Here is a 24,838-nt window from a genome sequence, read left to right as displayed (position 1 = left end):
ATAGGTCTCCTTGGCAGAGGTTGAAATTTTCTCAAGAGAGACCCAGAAACAAAACAAATAAAGAAAGGTAGCACAAATGGGATTGCATGAAATTGCAGACCTGCATGGCAAAGGACATAGCTAGCAAGGTCAATAGAAAGCCCACGGATTGGGAGAAGATCTTCACTAGCCATAAAACAGACAAGGATCTCATATCTAAAATATACCTGGAACTCAAAAAATTAAATCCCCCAACAACAAATCCTCAAAGATACAATTGCCCAATAAATAAGTGGACTAAAGATTTAAAAAGAAACTTCTCTGAAGAGGAAAGAATGGCCAATAGACACATGAAGAAATGCTCAACCTCCCTAGATATAAAACAAATGCATATCAAAACAACATTGAGATACCACCTCCCCCTAGTTAGAATGGGTATAATCAAGAACTCTAATATCAACAGATGCTGGAGGCAATGAGGCCACAAGGGATCCGTGTTGCATTGTTGGTTGGAGTATAATCATATTCAACCACTTTGGTAAGTAGTATGAGGTTCCTCAAAAGACTCTATGTACAGTTCCCCTATGACCCAGCAATCCCACTTTTGGACATTTACCCAAATGATCAAAAATAAGACCATACTAAAGCTACCAGCACAACTATGTTTATTGCAGCATTATTTACCATAGCTAAGATATGGAACCAACCCAGATGCCCCTCAGTCTATGAATGGATCAAGAAAATGTGGTATATATACACAATGGAATTCTATGCCTCCATCAGAAAGAATGACATTGCAGCATTTGTTAGGAAATGGAGAGACTTTGAAAAATTATATTAAGTGAAGTAAGCCAGGCCCAAAGTAACAGAGGTCCATGATTTCCCTTATATGCAATTGCTAGTATATGTCCGATGCAAAAAAGGAGGAGGCATAATACTTGATAAGAAATGTACTCATTACCTTGCTCATGTAATTGAAACCCCTCTGTACACATTTTCACAATTAAATATCATTAAATAATAAAAATCCATATCAGATTTTTTTGTCGGTTGTGGGGTTCAAACTCTGGGCCTGTGCACTGTCCCTCAGCTATTTAGCTCAAGGCTACCACTCTACCACTTGAGCCACAGTGCGGTTTCTAGTTTTCAGTTGGTTTATTGTAGATAGGAGTCTCACAGACTTTTCTGCCCAGTCTGGCTTTGAACCACTATCCCCAGATCTCAGTCTCCTGAATAGCTAGGATTATAGTCATGAGCCACTAAAGCACAGATCCAAGTCCATTAAATAAACATATTTATTGAAATTTCTGGCTTTTTCCAATAAGCAATCTTGCTTTTTCAGCACTAGTTTATGACTATGAGTTATTTTTAGATGTAACTGTGAGTTTTTTAAATAGAATCAAATATAATTTTCCTGTTTTTAATATGTCACAAAAATCCACTGTAATTGATTTCCCCAAAGTCCATTATTACAGAGTATATTAATCACTATTATTATTACACTCTATATTACATATAGCGTGAAGTGAATATAGTTTGGACTATTTCATATAAATTCGCATATGCTATTTTAGCACTATAAATTCATATCTGTGATTTTAAATCAAGGAAAGAAGATTTTAGAATTAACATGAAATATGAAAGAGTAGTGTGTTCCAATTAAACCAAAAATTCTGAGTTCATACAAAAAAATTATTTTCTTTCCAATAAAGTCTTTGAAGTAATACTATTGGAAATAGTGAGGCAAAAGGAGGAGGAATTCAAATCATGTCAAACAATGTCCCTGTTATTATGTTATTCCCTCCACTAAGAAGACCTGCCCATTCTTAGTAGTAACAAAATTTCGAGTGTCTATCTTAGAATTCTATTTGGAAATTTCTAAATCACTGAGTCTTTTTGTAGTTTGTGTTATATGAAATAAAATATAGACACAAAAATTGAAATAAAATGCACACATATGTTGAAGTCACCACAGCTGGAAAAACAACCAACAAAGTAAAAAAAAAAGGGAAAAAATGAAAAGAATTACAAAAAAGGACCATAAGTTCCAAAGAGATTTTTTTAAAAGCACACACACACACATATACAGGTAAAATAAAAATTATGAGAAAAAAAAAAGGTTAATAGAAAACAATTGTTTAAATATAAAAATTTTAAAAAGGTTCAAAACACAATTCTTTGATTTTTGGCTTTTTTTGATGGGGTGATGGAAAGATTATGTATCTCCCATGTGTCCATAACCAGTCTCGTGGTGGAGTCTCTGGTCTGCTTTTGGTGTTTGGTTTTTCTGTGGCTTGATTGGTTTCTTAAGTCAATTTCTTTGAGCGGCAGAAAAATGTTCTGCATTACCCCCAATTTTGGGATCCTCCTCCCAGGCTAGTTCAGTGGGAGTGATATCTACTTTGAGTCACAAAAGAGGGAGATGGCTCTTTCCTCTAGTTTGGAGATGCTGTGATGAGGCTAGGTTCTGGGTAGGGTTGAGGCCTTTCAGCATACAGTGGCTTATCTCTGAGGGGCTAGCTCCTGAGACTCTCACAGAGCGCAGGCTGGAGCCATTCTTAGGATTTATGTTTACTGAGTTTCAACAGTTTGTCCAGGCTGCTGTAGGGAGTGTTAGCCTCTGGCTCTTCCAAGTGTAGAAAGTCACTCCTCCATGGTCGGAGCTATTTCTGCCTGGGCAGGGTGACTTTCCCCTGGGTGGAGCTGAGCCTGCCGGGTCAGGTCAGTTTCTTATGACCTGCTAAATGACTCTTGAGGCCTTAGTTGGAGCTAGTTGCTCAACCAGGCCTTTGTCAGTATCAAAGATGGAGATCTCCGTTGTTGAGGGTGAAGGGTGGCCTTTCCTCCTCTGCTCCCTGAGAAGGAGGGAGGATGTCAGGGTTCTATCATGCCAGAGTCTTGGTCCCTGGGCCATCTCTGGTCTGTGATATGCAGGATGAAGATATCTACTGCTTGTCTGTTCTTGCTGGTGTAGAGTAGAATCGTTCGCCTTCCACATCTGCTGCCTTTGGACTAGACTCTCTCCATAGGTTTGGAGGCCCCTTTGCTGCCACTGCTGCCACTGCTGCTGCTGCAGCTGTGGCTACTGGCAGGTGCTCATATCTGTCTCCTTGCCTGGATTTTCCCTCTCTTGCCAACTTTTCTGTACTGTGATGGCACACTTGGTGTGATTCTTTAGCTTAGGACTGTTCACTGGAACACTAAAACTGCTTTCTATGGGAGAACTTGTTTAGCCTTCAGCTTCTCCTCCACCCTCTTCCTCTGAAACTTCACTCACTATTTTTAATGTGAAGTGTGGCTCCTATTTTTTATAAGGTGAATCAAGCAGAGGAATCCGTTTAAGATGTGAAAGAGCCTGTGAAAGTGTCTTTGACATTGAAAATTGTCCTGGGTATGAATTTTTGGACAAATATCCCCATTCAAAGATGAATGATTCTTTTTTTTATTGAGCTGGTAATGGGGTTTGAACTCCTGGCCTTGAGCTCTGGGCTTTAATTCTCAATGTTTGGACTATATCACCTGTACACCTTCACTTCTTCCTTTTACCAAAAGTGGAAGAAAGACTCCCTTAGATTTATTTATTTGGAATCACTTTGAATATCAATTGTCAATTTTGAAGCTACCCAGTAGCTAGGTATAAGCCACTGGTTCTATTGTAGAACTAACTTCTCAAGAGTAAATAATCATAAAAAAGAGAAAAAATTCAATTATTTATGTGTTGTCTGATAAGCCAAATCACTTGCTACTAGAAGAGAAAATAGAGCAAGTAAAGATGAATATGGAGGAGTGAGACACAAAGAAAGAAGGTAGGGGAGGGTAAGTGAGGAAAGGGAAAAGGAGGAGATGAGAGGAGTGGGGAGATGAGTAGAATTGTCTATTCCTCACTAAGGTACTGTTGGACAATCAGTGCCTTTGCATGTATGTACCCAAAGATTTATATTTATGATAGTAGTAAGTTGAAATATAAAATACCAATTTATAGGTAATATCCTGTTAATGTGCTTCCTCCTGCACCAAGGGCGCCACAGTTAGATTGTTACAGATAAAGCAAGAATAAGCAGTTTTAGTGATTCTGAGAAACACTAATTGACATGCCAGGAATGCTCCTTTGTATGGTGAAGTCAAGCATCACTCTTGTGCCCTGCTCCAGTCTTCCTCTCAACATGAATAGCAGAAACAGAAGAGGAAGGAGATATCTGAGTAATGATCACCTCTCTCTTTTCTCTTCCTTTGGCCTCTCAAACAATAAAGCCCAAGGAGACTTATCCTGAAGTAGTGGGGAAAGTGGGGGGAGGGAAGTTCAGTCTAGCTTAATGTGAAAGTTGTAAAATAATTGGGACAGCGTTTCAAATACTGAAATAAAATGATTGTAATTATTAATAAAAACTAACTAAATTCATTTGAAAATGTAAAAGACTACAGGACTCACTACATAGTGTAATCTGTATAATTAAACTTACTCAAGCGTCTATCATCAGAAATTGAAGACCGTTCCTAAACTTTCAATACTAGGTTAATTACCCTCGATATTCACTTAAACTGTGTGAATATGATGCAGAAAACATGACTTTAAGTTTAGATTGCTGAAGTGATAAGCAATGGAAATTCATGATGGATAGCACAATGCTAAGAACATGGAAATTATTTTCCTTCTATCTTCAGTGTGTAGAAAAGAAAAAAAGCTCCAATTCTGAATTTAGGACTGAAGGTGAATAGTAAAGGAGACCTATTTCAGCCATTCAGAGATTAGTAATGTGGAGAAAATTCCTCATTCATGTAGGCCAAACATGGAAGAGAGGATGTGGCAAGCCCAAAGCCAAATCCCAAAGTCAGAGATATTTAACAAAATACCATGAAGTTCAAACAAGACTTAAAAGGGAGACTTGGGCTTAAGGGGAGTAGGGCATATGAATGGAGGGGACATGTTGGACTAATACAATCATACACATGTGAGAATATAAGTAGGAAACTTGAAGGAATAGATGGGGTTGGCGTAAGGGAAGGAAGAAAAATAGAAAATTTGATAATGATCCAGATGTATTGTACATTGAAATGCACATATACTCTATTCAACACTGACATGATTAAGCAAAACTCCTTTGCACAACTAGCTAAAAATTAATTTTTAAAGTTTTAATATTAAGAAACTAGAAGCATAAACCTTTAGAAATAAATAAGAGGATAGCATTGACATATTACTGAGGCTTGTGCTCCTTTCAATATGCAAAATTTAATGTGTCAAGCCTGCTGCAAATGTAAATCTTATTTTGCCAATCCTTTTTGCAAATTTCTTAAAATATAGAGAACCAAATGCCACTATTCCTTCACTTTCAATAAAAAAAATCTTATACACCTTTAGGTCTCTCAGGTGTTTATAAATATATTAATGTAATGCATTGGAACTAATTTTATTCTACATTTAATTTTAAATTTTAAATCACTTATTTCTTTTAAAATCCTCTCACTCAGGCACAGGTCTGGATAGATAACTGATGTGGGCAGAATCAGAATTATTCACAAGTCTGTAAAAGAATGTTTACCTAATTATCTCTCTGCAGGATCATAGAATACAGACTGACCTTATTAGGAAATTGGAGGAAAATGGAAAAGGTGTAGGACAGACTCAATCATCAATGGGAGAGGATTGTTTATTAAGGAACAGCGAGAGGCACAGCCATTCCAAAGGGTTTGAAGGTTGTGTGAGGGAGCTGGGACAGGATTTGTGTTTTTATAGGAGGTCTGAGCAAGGAGAGGTTATTGAAAAACCCCTAGGTCAAAGAAGGTGGGGGCCTTTCAGTTGGACCCACAATGGAATATTTACAGCTAGGCCTATGTGGGTTGCCCTGCCTTCACTTCAAAGGAATTCACACATACCTGGAATTTTGCCTGGAATCTGTATGGGCTTAGGACAAAAGGATAGGGGTCAATCCCTCATATTCTATCTTTAGATATATAAAATTATAGGGCAAAGAGGGGAGAGGCTATTCTTCATATAGGATCTTTGGAAACATAAAAAGTATTGAGCTGAGAGTGGAGTATCATTAAGTTATGAGAACAAAGCAGATTCCAATGGTTTTGAACCCTGGAGTATAAAATGTGGAGGTCATTGTGGTCATTTCTGGCAAAGTCCTGCTGGCATGGGAATGTTGAAGAGTCATTGGGGCCGGGGCCTTCAAGTCCAGGTCTGTGCTGGGTCCAAGCCAAAGCCTTTGGTTGCCTGCAGTAACAGGATGGCCTTGACTTGGTCCCAGGTCTAAGTGAGGGCTATTATCCTGTTAGAGAGAAAGTTGAAAATGCTGAGATCAAGCAATAGGCTGACATGGTGGCAGGACTAGATACGAGTGACACAGGAAAACCCACCAAGGACAAAAGCCAGAAAAAATTCCATTTGGATCATGAGTCGAAAACCAATCAGAAGCCAGAGCTGAATTGGAGTAGATAAGGGCCTGGTGAGAGAGCTTGATCATTTCCTATAAATAGCAGGTAACAAAGGCAAGAATGTAAATTCCTGTCCAGTTAGAAGTTAGACAGATATGGATATTAGATGGACAAGCTTCTCAACTTGTTTCTATTGACCTCCTGGCTCTGGTTAATTTTGAAAGGGCAGGCACAAAGTGGCTGATGTGACATCATCTCCTCTTACTTTTTCCACATTGTCCGGTGGTCTAGGTGCTTGTGCCTGGGATCTGTGCTTTGAAATCAAAGCCTGAGCATTTTCCCTGAGCACTTTTGCTCGAGGCTAGTGTCCTACAACTTTGAGTCGGAGGGCCCTATTTAGCATTTTGATGGTTATTTTTTGAGCCAGCTTCCAGACTGCTCTTTGCTGGTTAGCTGGGAGATAGAGTATCAGAGGGATTTTTCTGCAGGATATTTTCAATTAAAACAACAAAGAGATCAATGGGAACAAGTATAGCTTACATGCATCCTGTCAAGAATTGATCAACAAATACTTGCCAGAACACTGTAATGACACAACTAAATAGATGGGATGAGAGTTTTAGCATAGCTTGGATGCCTGTGAAACCTGAAAATCAAAGTTTACAAGAGGCTTTACACATGTTTCAATAACAAAACAACATAGCTGGCTTTTTCAGGTCAGGCTGTGTAAGGTTTTCAGAGAGTGTTCCACAAGAGTCTTAAATTTGTAAATGTAAAGTAGTCTTATACCAAAAATCAGCTGTGTGTGGTGGACTCAGATAGCAGTCCAGTTTCCATGGTGGAGGCAGGATGGTCTAGGCAGGATCTGAGCTAGACTGAATCCCTCATATGAATTCTCAAATCTCCTGGGTAGTTGCTTACATATTTATATATAGACCGGTTAAAGACACTTGACGTTAGATGGACATAGAGAATGACATGCTAGTTTTAATGTAAATCAAAGCCAACAATTATATACCAACTTTATTCATAAGGTATCTTTTAAGGCAAACTCATGCCATCGGCTGCATACTTGAAATTTCTGAGGACAGAAAGATGTGGAAAAAACATTTTAACACAATTCTTACCTGTAGCAAATAGTTTAAAATGCCTACTCTCTTTCTTTCAATGTAGTAACATACATTTCATATTCTTTCTGTCTCTTCAAACAAGCCTGAAATCACTATTTCACAGTAACACAAAGAGCAAAACAAAAATAATCTGATACAACAATCACAATCCTAAATTACCTGAAAAAATCAACAATATACAAAATAAATCTGAGGAAGAGGAAAAACAATGGCATAATAACAAAAAAACTACCCTAGTTTTCTCTAGTGAAACAGAGATTTGGGGTCCTACCAGGTACTCCACTTATAGAGGATCACATCAAGTCAGCTATAATTATATATAGATACACAATTCAAAAGAAGATTTTATATTGTGTTAAAAAAACACAGAAATCTATAAAAAGGTGACCAGGCAGGCAGGTGTGACAGTGTTGGCCAATATATTGAAAAGCACAGCTGCAGTGTGGAAATAAGAATGCCACATGGGAAAAAAGTAGGAACAGTGACAGCCCATCCAAACACAGACACAATTCACCATAGCACTGACAGTCAGAACTATCACTGGAACCACAAGTATTAACATCACACTGATTTCTATTCCTACACTTAATGGTCTAGACAAAAACCTAATTCCAGAAAAACAAATCACAACAGAATATCAAATCAACACCTTGCAAATCAACCAAGAACATAGAGAATCATCTGATAATATCGTAGATCCCTTAAAATAAATCCTCCAAATGCATGAGAACGATTCAGAAAAATACAAGAAAAGTGATGTCAAGGTAGCATAATTTACAGTAAATAACCAGGCACTAGAATACCCAGTCAAGAACATAGAAGATAGTTTTCAAAATACATTACAAATACTGCTAAACAATGTGATTAATGAAAAGATACAAAAACCTCTACAAGGAAATTTGTGAACAAGATGAGACCAACCAAAGATTAGTAAAATAATTCATGGAGACTACAAACAAAATTTTGAATAAATTCTGGAAGTCAAGAGAGTCCAGGGAAAAAATGGATGCCTACTTAAAAGATATAAAAGAATGGCTAGGAAGGTGGCTCAGTGGTAGAGCGCTTGCCTAGCAAACATGAGGCCCTGGGTTCAATTCCTCAACACCACAGAAGCAAAAAAGAAAAAACCCGGAAGTGGCGCTGAGGTTCAAGTGGTAGAGTGCTAGCCTTGAGCTGAAGAGCTGAGGGACAGTGCCTAGGCCCAGAGTTCAGGCCCCATAACCGGACCCCCCCAAAAAAAAAGAGATAAGAGAAGACACATATGAAAATACAACCCTCCCAACCCCTCCACTCAAAGAAAAGATGTAAAGAAAGTCCATACAAGACCTAAAACAAAGCTTTAATAAAGAGATAGAAGCTCTGAAAAATGACCAATTAGAAGACAGGGAAATCAAAAACAAAGTAGAAAGTATCCACAGCAAATAGATGACATAGAAGATAATCTCAAGGGTCCAAGACAGAATAGGTCTAATAGGAAAGAGGAAATAATCACTTAGAACAAATCCAAGAAATAAGAAGTGATCTTGCCAGAACTTCATGACTCAGAAGATCAAATTTGGGGGAGATAGGTTCAAGAAGGAGAAGAGCAGGAAACTAAACGCATGGAAAACATATTACAGAATTCTAGCAGAGATCAGGCCAAACATCCAAAGAAGCTCATTCAGAGAAGAGAAGCTTTTAGAACACCAAACAGAGAATTCCAGAACAGAACAGCCCACCACCACATTATAATCCATTAGAAGATCATTAAAGATCAAGGAAAGCATTTTTATACCTGCCATAGTGAAAAGATTGATTATTTATAAAGGATATACAGTCAGAATAAATATAGATTTCTTAGCTGATATGGTAAAAACAGAGCTTGGCATGATACATGTCAAACATAAAGGCAAGCAACTACCAAACCTGAACATGGTACCAAGCAAAAATCTCCTTTACGTTTAAAGGATATATAAAAATATTTTCATGACAAAGAAAATTTGAAAAAATGTATCTCCACCAACTCAGCAGTATAGGAGTTAATTAAATATATATTACATAGAGAAGATCAAGAACATTAACTGGTTATATACAATGCTCCCTACCAAAGAATAAGGTAAATATATTAAGAATAAGTAGATGAGTCATAGCTCTTAAGAGCAGGTGTATAACATAGCAGGACTTATCGGATATTTCACAGTCTTACTTCTCAATATCACTGGACTTCAATTTCCAAATAGAAGACATAGATAAGATATCAGTATTATAAAACAAGACACATCCATCTACTTCCTACAAGAGACACATTTTATTAACAAAAACAAACCCATACTCAAACTGAAAGATTGGAAGTAAAATTTTCAAGCAAATGGACACCATAAACAGACCACAGTCGAATTGCTAGAATAAGATAAAATAAAATTCAAATTGAAATTAGTAGGAATAGACATTACATATTAATAAATGCAACTCCATTAGCCCTGAATCCTGGAGCACCCCACTTCATCAACCAAATACTACTTAACCTGAAAACAAATCTCAACACATCATTGTCATCCATGGATGACCTATCCAGGAAACACTCAACCAACAAACTTAAGACCTAAAGAATTACATTGACAACCTAGCCCTAACAGACATCTACAGAATATATATCAGAATATCCATTTTTGACAGCAGCTCATGGAAGATTCTCCAAAATAGAACATATCCTATTTCACACATAAATTCTGTCCAAATTGAAAGAAAAATTATTTGAATTATCATATCTTGTCAGACCACAACAGAATAAACTTAGAATTACATAGCTTAAGCAAAAAAATTCTCAAACCCATGAAGATAACCACACGTTGTTGTTGCTGAATGACCAGTCGGACACTGAAGAGATTAGAATTTAACAAAAAGGAAGTCACAAAATACCAGCTCCTCTGGGATACAGTAAATGCAGTACTTAGAGGAAAATTTATAGCTCTGAGTGCCTACATCAAGCAATTGGGGATATCTCAAATGAATATTTTATTATGTACCACAGCTCCTTGAAAACAGGAACAATACAAAACCCAAAGCAGTAGACAGAAACAAATAAAAAATTAAGTCAAAAATAACTAAATAGAGACAAAATAAAACTTAAAAAGAATCAACAAAACAGAATTGTATCTTTCAATAACTTAACAGACTTGAGAGTACCTTACCAAATATAAGAAGAGAAATTATATAGATAGATAAATAGAAAGCCAGCAGATAAAGATCTTTACTTGCTCTGCAACAGGTAATGGTTCTCAAATACATTTAAAGCCCCAAAAGTTACCCCCCCCCAAAAAAAAAAACAAATCCTCACAGAAACAACAACCCTCTTAATAAGTGGGATAAAGATTTAAAGAGGAATCTAATTGAAGAAGAAATATGAATTGCCAATAGACACATGAATAAATATGCAACATTTCTAGCCATAAAAATGCAAATCAAGGCAACGTTGAGATTCCACCCCACCCCAGTTAGAATGACCTTTATGAAGAAAACTAATAATAACAGATGCTGGGCTTGTGGGGATGTGGCCAAAATGGAACATTACTACACTTTTTCAAATAATCTGTGAAGAAGTAGAGAGATTCCTCAATAGTGCTCACCTATGACGCAGCAATGATGTATCAAAAAATTTTGTATATATTCACAACAAAACTCTATGCTTCCATCAGAATGAATGACATTGACCCATTTGTTAGGAAATGGAAATACTTAAAAACATGATAAGTTTAACAAGTCAGCCCCAAAGAATCATAAGAGTACATGTTTTTATTCATTTGGAAAAACTAGAATATGTTTAGGATATTCTTAGGAAAGATCGCAATAGCTCTAATAGCTATATGCATATCACCATATAAAATGATGCTTATAGAAATTAGTTCCAAAAATGGCTACAAGATGATTGTATAGTGAACTGTTTTTAGTTATGTATATTTAGTTTTACCCTTTGGTATTCACTGTTTTTGATTTCTGTATCCTTTCTCTTATACATAAGTTAATATGATTTGGGGAAGGGAAGGGAAATCACAGAAATGGCTTGAAAAAGTTTAACCAAAGCAACAGTGCTATACACTACACACTATGTTAGAAATGAACTTTACAAATTGGGGGAGTGGGTTGTCGGGGTTGGAGGAAGCAGGAGAAAATGAGGAAAGGTAACACTGTTAAAAATGTACTCATTACTTATGTAACTGTAACCCACCCCTCTGTATATCACCTTCATAATATAAAATCCAAAATAGAATAAGAGAACTCACCCAAATAGAGAAAATTAGAGACAAAAATGAGATATCACAACAGAAATAAGCAAAATTGAGAACGTTATAAGAGCGTACTTTGAAAACCTTATGCCAATCACCTGGAGAATCCTAGAGAAATTAATCCTTTCCTGTACTCTATCTGAACTAAGAAGTGACACACAAGAAGTAATGAAAATGAAATGTCAATAAAGTACTTCCCATATCGGAAAAATCTAGGACTCAATGAATGTACCATGAAATTAAGGCCTGCAAAGAATTTACAATACACAGATCTAAGTCTTCAATGGAATAGAAAGGTAAATGGAATTATTAAACATTCTATGAAGCTGGAATTAGACTCATTCCCAAATCAGAGAGGAACTCACCAAAGAAAGAGAAGTATAATCCCAGTTAGAATGGCCATTATCAAGAAAACTAACAATAGCATAAGCTGGTGTGGATGTAGCCAAATGGGAACTCTATTACGTTGATGGTGGGAAATTAAACTTGTTAAACCACTCTGGAATGCAGTATGGAGTTTCTTCAAAAGACTAAATATAGGTCTCACATTTGACCCAGTAATTCCCTTCATGGGCAGTAATCCAATAAATAACAAACAAGCTCCCATTAAAGCTACCAGAATAACTATGTTCAGGGCTCAGGCCCAAAGTTAAGGACTGGAAAAAAATTACCACTACTATTATTTGTTTTTGCAAAGACAAAACTTTTGACATAAGGTACCAATTCATTGTATTACAGTAGCTAGGATAGGACTTAAATGTAGTGGGTGATAAAATGGCCTCTTTGTTGAATATTAGGAAAAGATGTAGGCAGTCCAAGAAAAGGGAGATTTTTTTGTTGTTATTGTTTGTCGAGGAGCTTGAAGTCTGGGCTTGGGCACTGTCCCTGAGCTCTTCAACCCAAGGTGAGTGCTCTACTTTTTGAGCCACAGTGCCACTTCTGGTTTTTTTGTAGTAAAATGGAGATAAGAGTCTCACGGACTTTCCTGCCAATGCTGGCTTCGAACCACAATCCTCAGATCTCAGCTTCCTCAGTAGCTATGATTACAGCTGGGATCCACTGGTACCAGGCTAAAAATGGGGGATTTTTAGAAAATAAAATCCACCTGTTCACCTGTGTCTAAACCTCAGATATCACTATTAGAACACTTCACTCTCAACTTATTTCATCAGACATTTGTAAATTTCCTCTTTACCTTCATGTGAGAATACTGCAGTAAATATCAATTCAGCTATGAGACTGGATCAATTGTATGGCATTGGCTAGCACATAAATCAAGAACTGTTACATCAAAACAAATGAAACCCTCATTTGGAAAGTTATTTTTCTCTTTTTATTGCAAATATGTACTTGATTATTCCTAATTTGATATTGGACCTCCTAACAGAGTGATGACATTTTCTTTCTCTTCAGCAATTGGCCATTACTCACAAATGGTCAAATATTTAAGAATTCAAAGATTTCCATTGATAATTCATTAAGCTGACCTCTAAGAAAATGTGCATTTCTGGAATTTGGTCTGTTGTCTTGTTCTTACATACACACGCTTTTTATGATTTACTTGTTCTACAAGGAATTCTATTTTTAATCATTGAGTGTCCAATTTTAGTCTCTCTGATTAGTCTTTCAGACCCTCTCTCTGGAGTCTCATTTCAGTCTGCCTCATAAAAATATTTAGTTATCTGCTACATGACTCTGAGCTTCTGATTTTTGCTTGACTTCATGTACGCTGTGATGGCAGCACTGCCTGGCTGTGCTTACTGGAATTTTGTTGTTGTTGTTGTTCTGTTTTGTTTTGTGGGTTTGTTGTTGGTTTTTTTGGTTTTTGTTTTTAAGAGGTCTAGGATTACTATTCAATGTAGTAGCTTCTCTGGGCCCCAGTGATTCCCTGGCTTAGAGTCAAGGGTTTTTTTCTCCTAAGGGTACAAAGAATAGCTGACTAAATTGCTGTTTTAATTGTCACAAAATGAGGCAATCTGGCTTCCTTGCAAAGACATAAATGATCCTGTGTAACCACTTACAGAAATGATCTATCAAGTTGGTTTTTCAAGGTTGACTGTGAAAGATGTTCATTTCTAAGTCACCACCATAAAACTGATCATATCCCTTGGAGCAGACTTTTGGAAGGAAGGTTCCCCTTTCTTCCTTCTCTTTTGATAGATCAAACCATAATATTCTGCAGTTGTGGTCAGCCTGGAGAACCTTTTCCCAAGAATATTCCGTCGTGTACAAGAGGACTAACTATCAAAATAAAGGGGAAAATACTTGTCTACTACATACTGATTCACCTGGCTTATATCTGTTGTTAATTTCATTACTTCAAACACATGGATAATTTATATTGGGATTAGACAAGTGGCCAAGGATTAATGGAATAAACATTCAGTTTACTTTCATATATCCAATATTATACATTTAACCCCTTATGAAAAATTAAATCAAATTGTAGAAACAATGTATATTGTAGCACACATACACCATCATCTACTCAGAAATTCAGACTCTCTATAAATATTTATTTGGTTCAAAATAATAAAAATTTAATTAATGAATATGACTTTATGTATCATCTGAAATACTCCTCATTTATATAATTGTATATAATTTTATAGATGTCACCTAGACAGGAATTTAACATGCCTGTAGAAATCAAATTTCCATAATTTAAGTGATGTGAGAGGAGTCATACCCTCGTGTACTGTGTGGTGTGAATTTTACCATAGTGCTGAACCCTCCCAACTAATACGAAGTGTCATGTGCAATAATTTATTATTTGATGTTAAGATGAGCGCTAAGTGTAGGATACAATTTGAAATATTATATTAATTCACAGAAATGAAAGAATAATGATACATTATTTGTTTAAATTTTAATGCTTCTCAATTTTACAATTCATGAAATATATTATTAAAATTAGTTTCACTTTCTTTTTTCTATAGCTACTAAAATTATATATTAAATATTCACTATTAAGAAATCAGTAATAAGTAACCTAATATTAAAATGATATACTATTAAATTGAATTATAGTTATAACAAATTGTGATGTAAAAAACATTTAATATAATTATGGGCAATATTATTTAAACTTACCAGCTTGTTATTTGTTTCCTAATTGTGTCATTTGATATTCTTGACCCAAGTCACTCTTTCACCTTTATTGTTTATTTTTCTATTTTATCTTTCTTGGTCTACTGATTGTGCATATTGTTTTCCATTTTTAATGACTAACATGTGAAAATCTGTATGCTAGTTTATTGCTTCCTATGTTAAAGTAAATTTACTGCTCTCATAGCTGTTCTACTCTTCTTTGTATAGTACAGTATTTCCCCCACTCCCATCTACTGTATTGCTGCTCTCATGTATTTTATTTTATTTTTAATTTAAATTTTATTGTCAAGGTAATGTACAGAGTGGTTATAGCTATGTAAGTAAGGAAATGAATTCATTTCTTTTCTCACTTGTTATCTTTTCCCCCATTTTTTCCCTCTTCCCTCCCAACACCACCCCCAAGATTATGTCCAACATATTGTCTTGTGAATATCACTGTTGTATAGGTTCCCCCTTTGTCTCACCAATTTGTTTTTTTCCCTTTCCTTTCCCTTGTTCAGATCAACATATTTACAATATCCAGGTATCAAATCAAATACAGTGACTACATGGGATAAACTATAGGTGGGGAAAAAACAAAAGGATAAAAAGAAATCACATAATACATTAAGAACCACAACAACAAAAAACATGTCTTGGAGCTCACTTCACTTGGAATCACCTTATACGGTCATATGTACATAGCTATTGAACTATTCTGCTCATTTACTAAGATTATCCTTGATGTACAAAATAATGCTCTCCCTATTACCCAGTAATCCCACTTCTGGGCATTTACCCAAGTGACCACAAACAATGCCTCACTAAAGCTACCAACACAATTATGTTTATCACAATATTATTTACCATAGCTAAGATATGGAATCAACCCAGTTGCCCCTCAGTAGATGAATGGATCAAGAAAATGTGACACACACACACACACACACACACATTCACACATACACACACACACACATGGAATACTATGCTTCCATCGGAAAGAATGATATCACCTCATTTGAAAGAAAATGGAAAATATTGGAAAAATATAAGTGAAGTAAGCCATACTTAATGAACCAAAGGTCCCATGGTTTCCCTTATTTGTAATAGTTTACATCAAAGATAATCGCATATATTTTAATTTGACATTTTGTTCTGTGCTGAGCATACAACATTAGTGCTATATTGTTTGTTAATATTTCTGCAGGCAGGTATATTTAAAGAATTACGTTCATCTTATACATTACTGAAGGAAGAACAACTAAAAGAGCAACCGCTACTAAGAAGAACAACTCCGACTTACTTAGCTTCATTCCTATGTAAGGCCAGTGTTGTCTCCTTTATCCTCATGTTGTACATTACAACTCTATACTTGGTCATCCCGTCTATCTACTACCTTTTACATTGTAAACTAAACGCCTCAGCAATTCGCGTTTGCTTTACTTTTTAAAAAAATTCTCTCTTAATGTTTGAGGTTGTGTGTGTGTGTGTGTGTGTGTGTGTGTGTGTGTGTGTGTGTGTGAGAGTGTGTGGTTTTACAAAGATCAGAAGACAATGTTTTTCTTCATTTAGAATACATCTTTCAAGTCATTGTAAGTTGTGGCTAATGGGAGAAGTATTTTGCTATTTAAAAGATGAAACAGAAAAGTATATTTGTTCATGTACCACAGTTGTTTTATTAGTCTGTAGTTGAAAGTTTAACTTCGATTTATATCTTGGCTGTTGTTGTGAATAAAATGTGAATAACAATGAAATACAGATATACTTAAGACTTACTAATACAGAAAAAATCATATGATTGGTGGGTCAGATGATATTTCAACTTTGTATTTCTATAGAAAACTGCAAACTACTTTCTACAATGAGAATACTAACCTGTATTTTGACCAAGAGTGAAGAAAATTTTATCTCTCTACACTCTCACCAAAATTATTACCTTTTGAGTTTTTAAAAAGGAAAGTTTTTACGATGTGCAGTACCCCAGACTGGCTTTAGACTCAAATCCTCTTACTCCAACCTCCTAACTGCTTGGACTTACTAGCCTTTACCATCACACCTGGCTCCTTTGATTTTAATAGTTATGAAGTAATATCATAGTAATTTTGAATTGCATTTCGCTATAATGACTTCTGTTCACAAAGCATTAAGCCAACATAAAAGTGGTATTAAACCCAAATTTGTAAACCCACTGGTGATTTTCAAGGATTTTGGGAAAACAGGTCTATTCAGAACTTTTGTCCATTTTTAATCGTTTCTTGTTAATCTCATCTTTAATCTCTCTATATAAAATCAATACTTAATTAAGTATAGTAGAAAGGAAAAAAATTAAGCTCCTAACATTTTTCAATTTTTAATAACATGATATTGCTTAAATCGTTTTCTGTTTATGCTTGAGACTATATAACTCAATTTAGTTATATCTTTTAAAAGGCTATACGTATTTTATTTATTTTACATTGATTCCTCTTTCCAAAGCCTGCGAGTCTAATTTCCCTTAGCTTCTTTCAGTCTCATGTAGTTCAGATTTCAAACTGAAGAATAAATGGAAGGAAGCAAATAAAAAAATACATTTCCTCTCATCTGAAGATGCCTCTACAAAAATGAAGAAAGAGTTCATCCTTCTTACGACCTATGAAAATATATCAAAAAGAGAATTCATTCTGCTAGGTTTTCCCTAACTTTACAATGTAACTTAAATGATGTAAAAAAACAATATACTGTTGACATACGTTTATGTTTTATCAAGTTTGTACATTTTCATATGGACTTAACCTCAATCTACAACATTCCTTCATGATTCTGTCCCTGATATTTTTAAACTACCAAGACATAAGATAATCAATTTGATGTACAGCATGAGAAGTTATCCATCTCGCTTCCTTTGAAGCAGAGCATGGTCAATAGATTACATTACATCTGGTTGTTCACTACATGTAATGGTTTCTGTAATACTTATTGCATTCTATTTAGTATTTTAAAAAACTGCTGGCTAAACTCAAAGCTCCTTCATAGAATTTTATGTTAAGTATTTCACAAGTTTTATTTCTTAATTCTTAAGATAAAATTTGCTTTTTTTTTTGATCGTAATCTCTGTTCTTTTTTTTTTTTAATTGTATTTTATTTTATTTGAGAACATACTGTACAGAGGGGCTACAATTACATGGGCAGGATAATGCATACATTTCTTACCAAGCATTGCAGCCTCCTCCTTTGTTTACCCTTCACTTCCCTTCCCCGCCTCCCCCCTCCCCCCACCCAATTTTACCCCCCTCCCCCCACCCAATTATACCCCCCTCCCCCCACACCGACATTGTAAAGCTGGTTTTGACATGACATTTTGTACTTCTCATTGTTGCAACAGGTCCACCTGAATCCTTAAACGACTTGTTTGTCCCCATCTCCTCCACATGTTATACTGACATCAAATATAGTGAAAGCGGGGGTTACACTGTGGGGGAGGGACATACAAAGCAACAAAGAAATAATCTTATAAATGCGTTAGAAACACATGCATAAAAGAAACGAAAACATTAAAATACATATTTAAGGGTTCATTTTCCTAACATCACATTATCTGACCTTTTCCGCTTGACTCATACCTATACTAGATATTGCAAATAATGCTCATGTTATTACCATTTTAATGTTGGGAAAAATTGTAATTAAAGGCACAAATTGTATGGCCCAAATACACACAGTGAGGAAGGAAATGAGTCAAAGTTTCCAACAGTCTTTCAGCAATACAAAATGATTAGTAAAATCTCTCCATTTTCTTACACTCTCAATTCAATATTCATTTTGTCCAAGAAATAATAGCATAGCAATGCCCATGGTGATTTTTTTCTGTCACATTTTGTCTTCAACCCAGATTGTTTTGGTGACATTGGCTTATCATGCTCAGAACTGAGCGCACAAATTGAGGTCCAAAGAGGGGCAAATTTATTCTGTCCCACATTTCGTTTCCTTTTTAAAAAGTAATAAAACTTTCAAATATAATCACTTACAGTTTTTAAGAATCCAGAAGCAAAATGAATTCACATATAATCAGTTCAAAATGCTTTAAAATTAGTAGATAATAAAACAGGCTCCCGTGAAGTAAATATTTTTCTATTTTTAAAATTATTTTTAAAGCCTTGTGCTGGATGGTCACACCTGTAATCCTGTCTACTTGGGATGTCTACTCAGGAGCACCAGATCTGTGGATAACAGTTGGAAGACAATCAGAGCAAAAAACAAAAAATTCATGAGATTATTTTTCAAAACTTTTAATGAACTACCAAAGAGCCAGGAATGGTGATGTAGCTTATATAATACCTCATCAATCTAGAGAGGAAATGCCTAGCAAGGCCTTGAAGTCCTGAGTTCAAACTCTGAGCATGCCAACACAAATGCACGAGTACTCACATGTGCGCGGGTGCGCACAGACACACACACAAACACACTTTTTCAAAACACTTTCATGTCAGTGTTTTGCATTAATTTCTTTGTTAAAGATATTATATAGGGAAAATAGGGAAAATAAACTTTTCCTTCTCAGATCATTTTCATACATTTTTATTGTAAAAATACTGTGCGCAGGGCTCAGATTTACATGAGAAAGGTAATGAGTACGTTTCCTAACAAGCATTGTTACCTCCTCCTTTATTTTCGCCCATCATCCTTTCTATCTAACCTCCACAAGTACCCTCTCCTCCCCGTTTCCCCCGCCCTGCCTAAATATAAACTTCATTTTTCATCATAGTGTCTTGTGCATCTCATTGTTACAATGGGTCAACCTGTATCCTATTTAAGCATTATGTTTTTTCCTTTCCCCTCCCCAAATTAGAGAAGTGTATATATAAGATATTGGTGCACCAACTTCAAATCCAGTGAAAACAGGTGTTATAAAGTGGGGGAGGAAAATATAAAGAATCAAAAAAAATCACATCATACATTGTAAGTCCATTAAAAACAATAGCAAGCAAGAAAAAACCACTTTTGTCAGTATCTTGGAGTACATTTTCCTTAACATCATCTTATCTAGTCATATGCACATAGCTTTTGACCTTTTTTATTTATCCCAGACATATATGAGTAACTGAAAATAAGGGAAACCAGGGGTCTTATGTTTCTTTGAACTTGTCTTACTTAACTTAATATGTTTTTTTTCCAAGTCTTTCCATTTCCTAACAAATTGAGTGATGTCATTCTTTCAGATGGAGGCATAGAATGCATCTATTTATCTATCTATCTATCTATCTATCTATCTATCTATCTATCTATCTATCTATCTATCTATCTATCTATCTATCTATCCATCTATCCATCTATCCATCTATCTATCTATCTATCTATCTATCTATCTATCTATCTATCTATCTATCTATCTATCTATCTATCTATCAAATTATCTTGATCATCAATTGAGGGGAATCAGAATTGGTTCCATACCTTATCTATCGTAAATAATGGGGCAGTAAACATAGTTGTGCTGGTAGTTTTTTTGTGGTCTTATTTGTGATCATTTGGGTGAATGCCCAAAAGTGGGATTGCTGGGTCATGGGGGGGCTTTATGTGGAGTCTTTTGAGGAACCTCCATACTGCTTTCCAAAGTGGTTGATCAAGTTTACACCCCCACCAAGGATTCGGTAGGGTTCCCTTCTGTCCACATACCCTCCAGCACATGTTGTAAAAATATGGAACACTTCAAGAATTTGCATGTCATGCTTGCACAGGGGCCATTCTAATCTTCTCTCTATTATTCCAATGTTATGTATTTCCTGCTGAATTAAGCACAGAACATTTTTTATATATGAAGTGTAATTCATTTTCTTTCTTTTTATTGTGAAAATACTGCACAGAGGAGTTACAATAACATGAACAAGATAATGAATACATTTCTTATCAAGCATTGTTGCCTCCTCTTTGTTTCCCCTTCCTCTCCCTTCCCAAACTCCCACTAGCTCTGACACCTGATCCTCCCCCACACCCATCAACGTTGTAAAGTTCGTTTTACGACATAACGACTTCTATATCTCATTGTTGCAATGGGTCCAACTGTATCCCAATTTAAATGATATTTTTTCCCTTCCCCTCCAAAAATTATACCAACATCAAATACAGTGAAAGCAGTCGCTAAACCATAGGGGAATGACATACAAAGCAACATAGAAATCATCTTATAAATATATTAGAAACAATTGGATTAAAGAAAAATCATTTGAATACTTATCTTTGGGTATATTTCCCTAACATCAGCTTATCTGACCTTTCCTGTTTGACTCAGACATATACTAGTTATTGCAAATAAGGGAAACCGTGAGACCTATGTTTCTTTGGGCCTGGCTTACTTAACATACTTTTGTCCAAGTCTTGTCATTTCCTAACAAATGGGACAATGTCATTCGTTCTGATGGAGGCAAAGAATTCCCTTGTGTATATATACCACATTTTCTTGATCCATTCATCTACTGAGGGGCATCTGGGTTGGTTCCATATCTTAGCTATGGTAAATAATGCTGTGAAAACATAGTTTTTTGAGTTCTGGGCATATTTTAGACATGAGACCCTTGTCCGTTGTATGGCTAATGAAGATCTCCGAATCCGTGGGCTTTCTATTGATCTTGCTAGCTATGTCCTTTGCCATGCAGAAGCTCTGCAATTTCATACAATCCAATAAGTCCAATTTTTTTTGATTTGTTGTGTTTCTGGGTCTCTATTAAGAAAATTATGGGATTTGCAAGGATACTTAGAGTTTCTCCTATTCCATCCTGTAATTTTTTCAGACTGTCTGTTTTAACTCCAAGGTGTTTGGTCCATTTGGAGTTGATTCTTGTGCAGGGTGATATATAAGGATCTAGCTTTAGTTTTCTACAAGTAGTTAACCAAATGTGACAGCACATTTACTGAAAAGGCTGTCTTTCTTCTATTCTATTTTTTAGATTCCTTATCGAATATTAGATGGCTACAGGTCTGTAGGTACATTTCTGGGTTTTCAATTCTATTCCATTGGTCCTGAGGTTTGTTCTTGTGCCAGTTCCAAGCTGTTTTGTTTACTTTGGCTTTGTAGTAGATTTTGGAATTTGATATTGATATTACTCCAGCACTGTTCTTTCTGTTAAATATGGTTTTTTTCTATTCCGTGTCTTTTGTTCCATGTGAATTTTTGGATTGTCTGTTCTATTTTCTTGAAGAATGAAGTTTGAATATTAATAGGTATCACATTGTATTTGTAGATAGCCTTGGGAAGTATTGCCATTTTCATGATGTTGATCTTTCCAATCACGGAGCATGGGTGTTTTTGCCACTTTCTAAGTTCTGTTTTGATTTCCTTTTTCTGTTTTTTTAAGTTTTCATCATAGAGGTCCTTCACTTCTTTGCTAAAGTTAATTCTTAGATATTTCATTTTTTGTGAGGCTATTATGAATGGAGTTACTTTCCTATTCAAGCCACACTTTTCTCATTGTCGGCATACAGAAAAGCCATTGATTTTTGAAGGTTAATTTTATACCCCTCTACTTTGCCAAATTTTTGAATCATCTTGAGTAATTTTGGAGTGGAGTCCGTGGGATTCTTTAAATACAAATCATGTCATCTGCAAAGAGAGAGAGTTTTACTTCTTCTTTCCCTATTTAGATCCCCTTTATGTTAGCATCTTGTATTATTTCTGTAGCTAGGCATTCTAATACAAGATTGAAGAGCAGTTGAGAGAGTGGACATACTTGTCTCAGTCCTGATTTTAAAGGAATTGGCTTTAGTTTTTCACCATTGAGTATAATGGTGGCTGTAGGTTTGTCATATACAGCCTTTATTGTATTGAGGAATGTTTCATGGATTCCTAATTTTTCCAGAACCTTGATAATAAAGGGGTGTTAGATCTTGTCAAATGCTTTTTCTGCATCTATTGAAATAACCATATGGTTCTCATCCTTGTTTTTGTTGATGTGATGAATAATGTTAATTGATTTGTGAATATTGAACCAGCTTTGCATCCCTGAAATTGAATCCTGTTTGATCATGGTGTATAATTTATTGGAGTAATTGCTGAAGTCGATTTGCCAACATTTTGTTCAGAAGTTCTGCATCAATATTCATCAAAGAAATTGGTCTATAGTTCTCTTTCTTTAATGAGTCCTTTCCTGGTTTTGGGATGAGGGTGATTATGGCTTCAAAGAATGAGTTTGGTAGTGAACTTTCTCTTTCTATTTAATTGAAGAGTTGGAGGAGTATTTGTGTGAGCTCTGCTTTGAAGGCCTTGTAGAATTTTGCTGTAAAGCCATCTGATCCTGGGCTTTTCTTAGATGGGAGGTCTCTTATGGCTGTTTTTATTTTAAGGCTTGATATGGGCCTGTTAAGATGGCTTGACTCATCTTGTTTCAGTTTCGGCATGTCCATATTTGCTTGGAAAAGGCCTATTTCTGCAAAGTTCTCAAACTTATTAACAAAAAGTTTCGAGAAGTATTTCCATATAATGTTATCAATCTTGTTTGTTTCTGTGGTGATGTTTCCATTCTCTTCTCTGAGTTTATTTGGGTGTGTTCTCTTGTTTTTCTAATAAGATTTGCTAACCGTCTCTCACTTGTGTTAATTTTTTCGAAGAAACAACTCTTTTTTTTATTCTTTCCATGTTGTTATTGGATTTTAATTCATTTAATTCTGATTTAATTTTGATTATTTATTCCAATCTCCTGGATTGGGTTTTATCTTGCTGCTCTTTTTCAAGGATGCTTGATGTCTCATTAAATTATTGGTTTCAGATCTCTCCAGTTAGTTGATGTAGGAACTCAAATATATAAACTTGTCTCTGAGTACTCCCTTTGCTCTCTCCCAGAGGAGCTGGGAGTGTGTGTGTTCATTTTTGTTGAATATCATGACCACTTGAATTTCATTTCTAACCTCTTCCATGATCCACTGGTGGCTCAACAGTGTGTTGTTTAGCCTCCACTTGTTACAGGAATTTCTTTGGTGGCTTTAGGTGTTGAGTTATATTTTTTGCCTTGTCATCTGGGAGAATGCAAGGTATAACTTCAATATTTTAATGTTTCTTTACAAGTTTGGTTTGTGACCTAAAATGTGTTCTATTTCGGAAAATGTTCCATGTGCTGTTGGGAAGAACGTGTATGCTGATGCTGCTGGGTGGAATATTCGGTAGATTTCTGTTAAATCTAGTTGATCTATGCAATTGTTAAGGTCTGCAGTTTCTCTGTTGAGTTTTTCCCGAGTTGATCTATCTAGTGTGATAAAGTCCTGAACAATTAATGCCTTTGGATATATGTGAGATTTGAGAGAAAGTACGATTTTCTGAAACTAGACAATTCATCAAAAAGTAAGTCGTGAAATTTTAGAACCATGTACTTCTTACCTAAGCACACATTTAAGAATAAAGGCAATATTGACATGACAAAAACAAAATAAGTCCAGATATTTGTTGTTCAAGAGATGTGTAGGAGGAGAAATACAATTATCCTATACAAGCACCTGTCTTAATGGACACTGCAGCAAGTGGTAAGGTTTGTTAAAAGTTTTAATGTTTTAAATATATTTAATTTTGGGAATTTGCTTATATATGCCATAATTAGGACTGTTTGGCAGGTCATAAAACTTTTCTATAAAGTATTTAAGATTGACGGTAGTAGACATTCTACTAAGTATGTTCATTTTCAGAAACTTTACTAATGAGAAGTTGCAAAGTCTTTGTGTAAAGAAGTCAAGTGAAGAGTTAAGACTTTGTTAACTACACAGCTTATGTTAAAAATTTAGGGCTTCCTTACTTTATATTTTAGCGAGGAACAAATGATGATATAAGCCATATACAATTCATGAGATGAGTCATAAATAGTCATCTTAGTTGGTAACTTTAAAGACTACACATAGCCTATAAAACTCTTGTTGAACATCATAATCTTAGCCAGTTTTAAATATACAGGAATATGAGAAAATAGTAAAACCTAATATGTAGTACACCATCAAATACTGAAAACACTGGTAATTGTTTTGTTTTATATTTTATTAATCATT

The 24,838-nt window shown here is 35.4% G+C and overlaps 1 non-coding gene and 1 pseudogene across 1 annotated transcript; both read right to left on the bottom strand.

The window, feature by feature from the left end:
• Window positions 1-2,924: 2,924 nt before the first annotated feature.
• Window positions 2,925-24,838, bottom strand: part of LOC138835995 (MTRF1L release factor glutamine methyltransferase-like) — a 64,914-nt pseudogene continuing 43,000 nt past the window's right edge.
• On the bottom strand, window positions 20,512-20,621 carry LOC138836019 (U6 spliceosomal RNA). The gene has a single exon (XR_011374856.1). It is a non-coding gene; the product is annotated as a U6 spliceosomal RNA (small nuclear RNA).

This window comes from Dipodomys merriami, unplaced genomic scaffold (assembly GCF_024711535.1).
Source record: "Dipodomys merriami isolate MVZ:Mamm:240054 unplaced genomic scaffold, mDipMer1.0.p SCAF_246, whole genome shotgun sequence".
Lineage (NCBI taxonomy): Eukaryota > Metazoa > Chordata > Mammalia > Rodentia > Heteromyidae > Dipodomys > Dipodomys merriami.
Note: the sequence above shows the minus strand (reverse complement) of the source record. Positions and strands in the feature narration are given on the sequence as shown.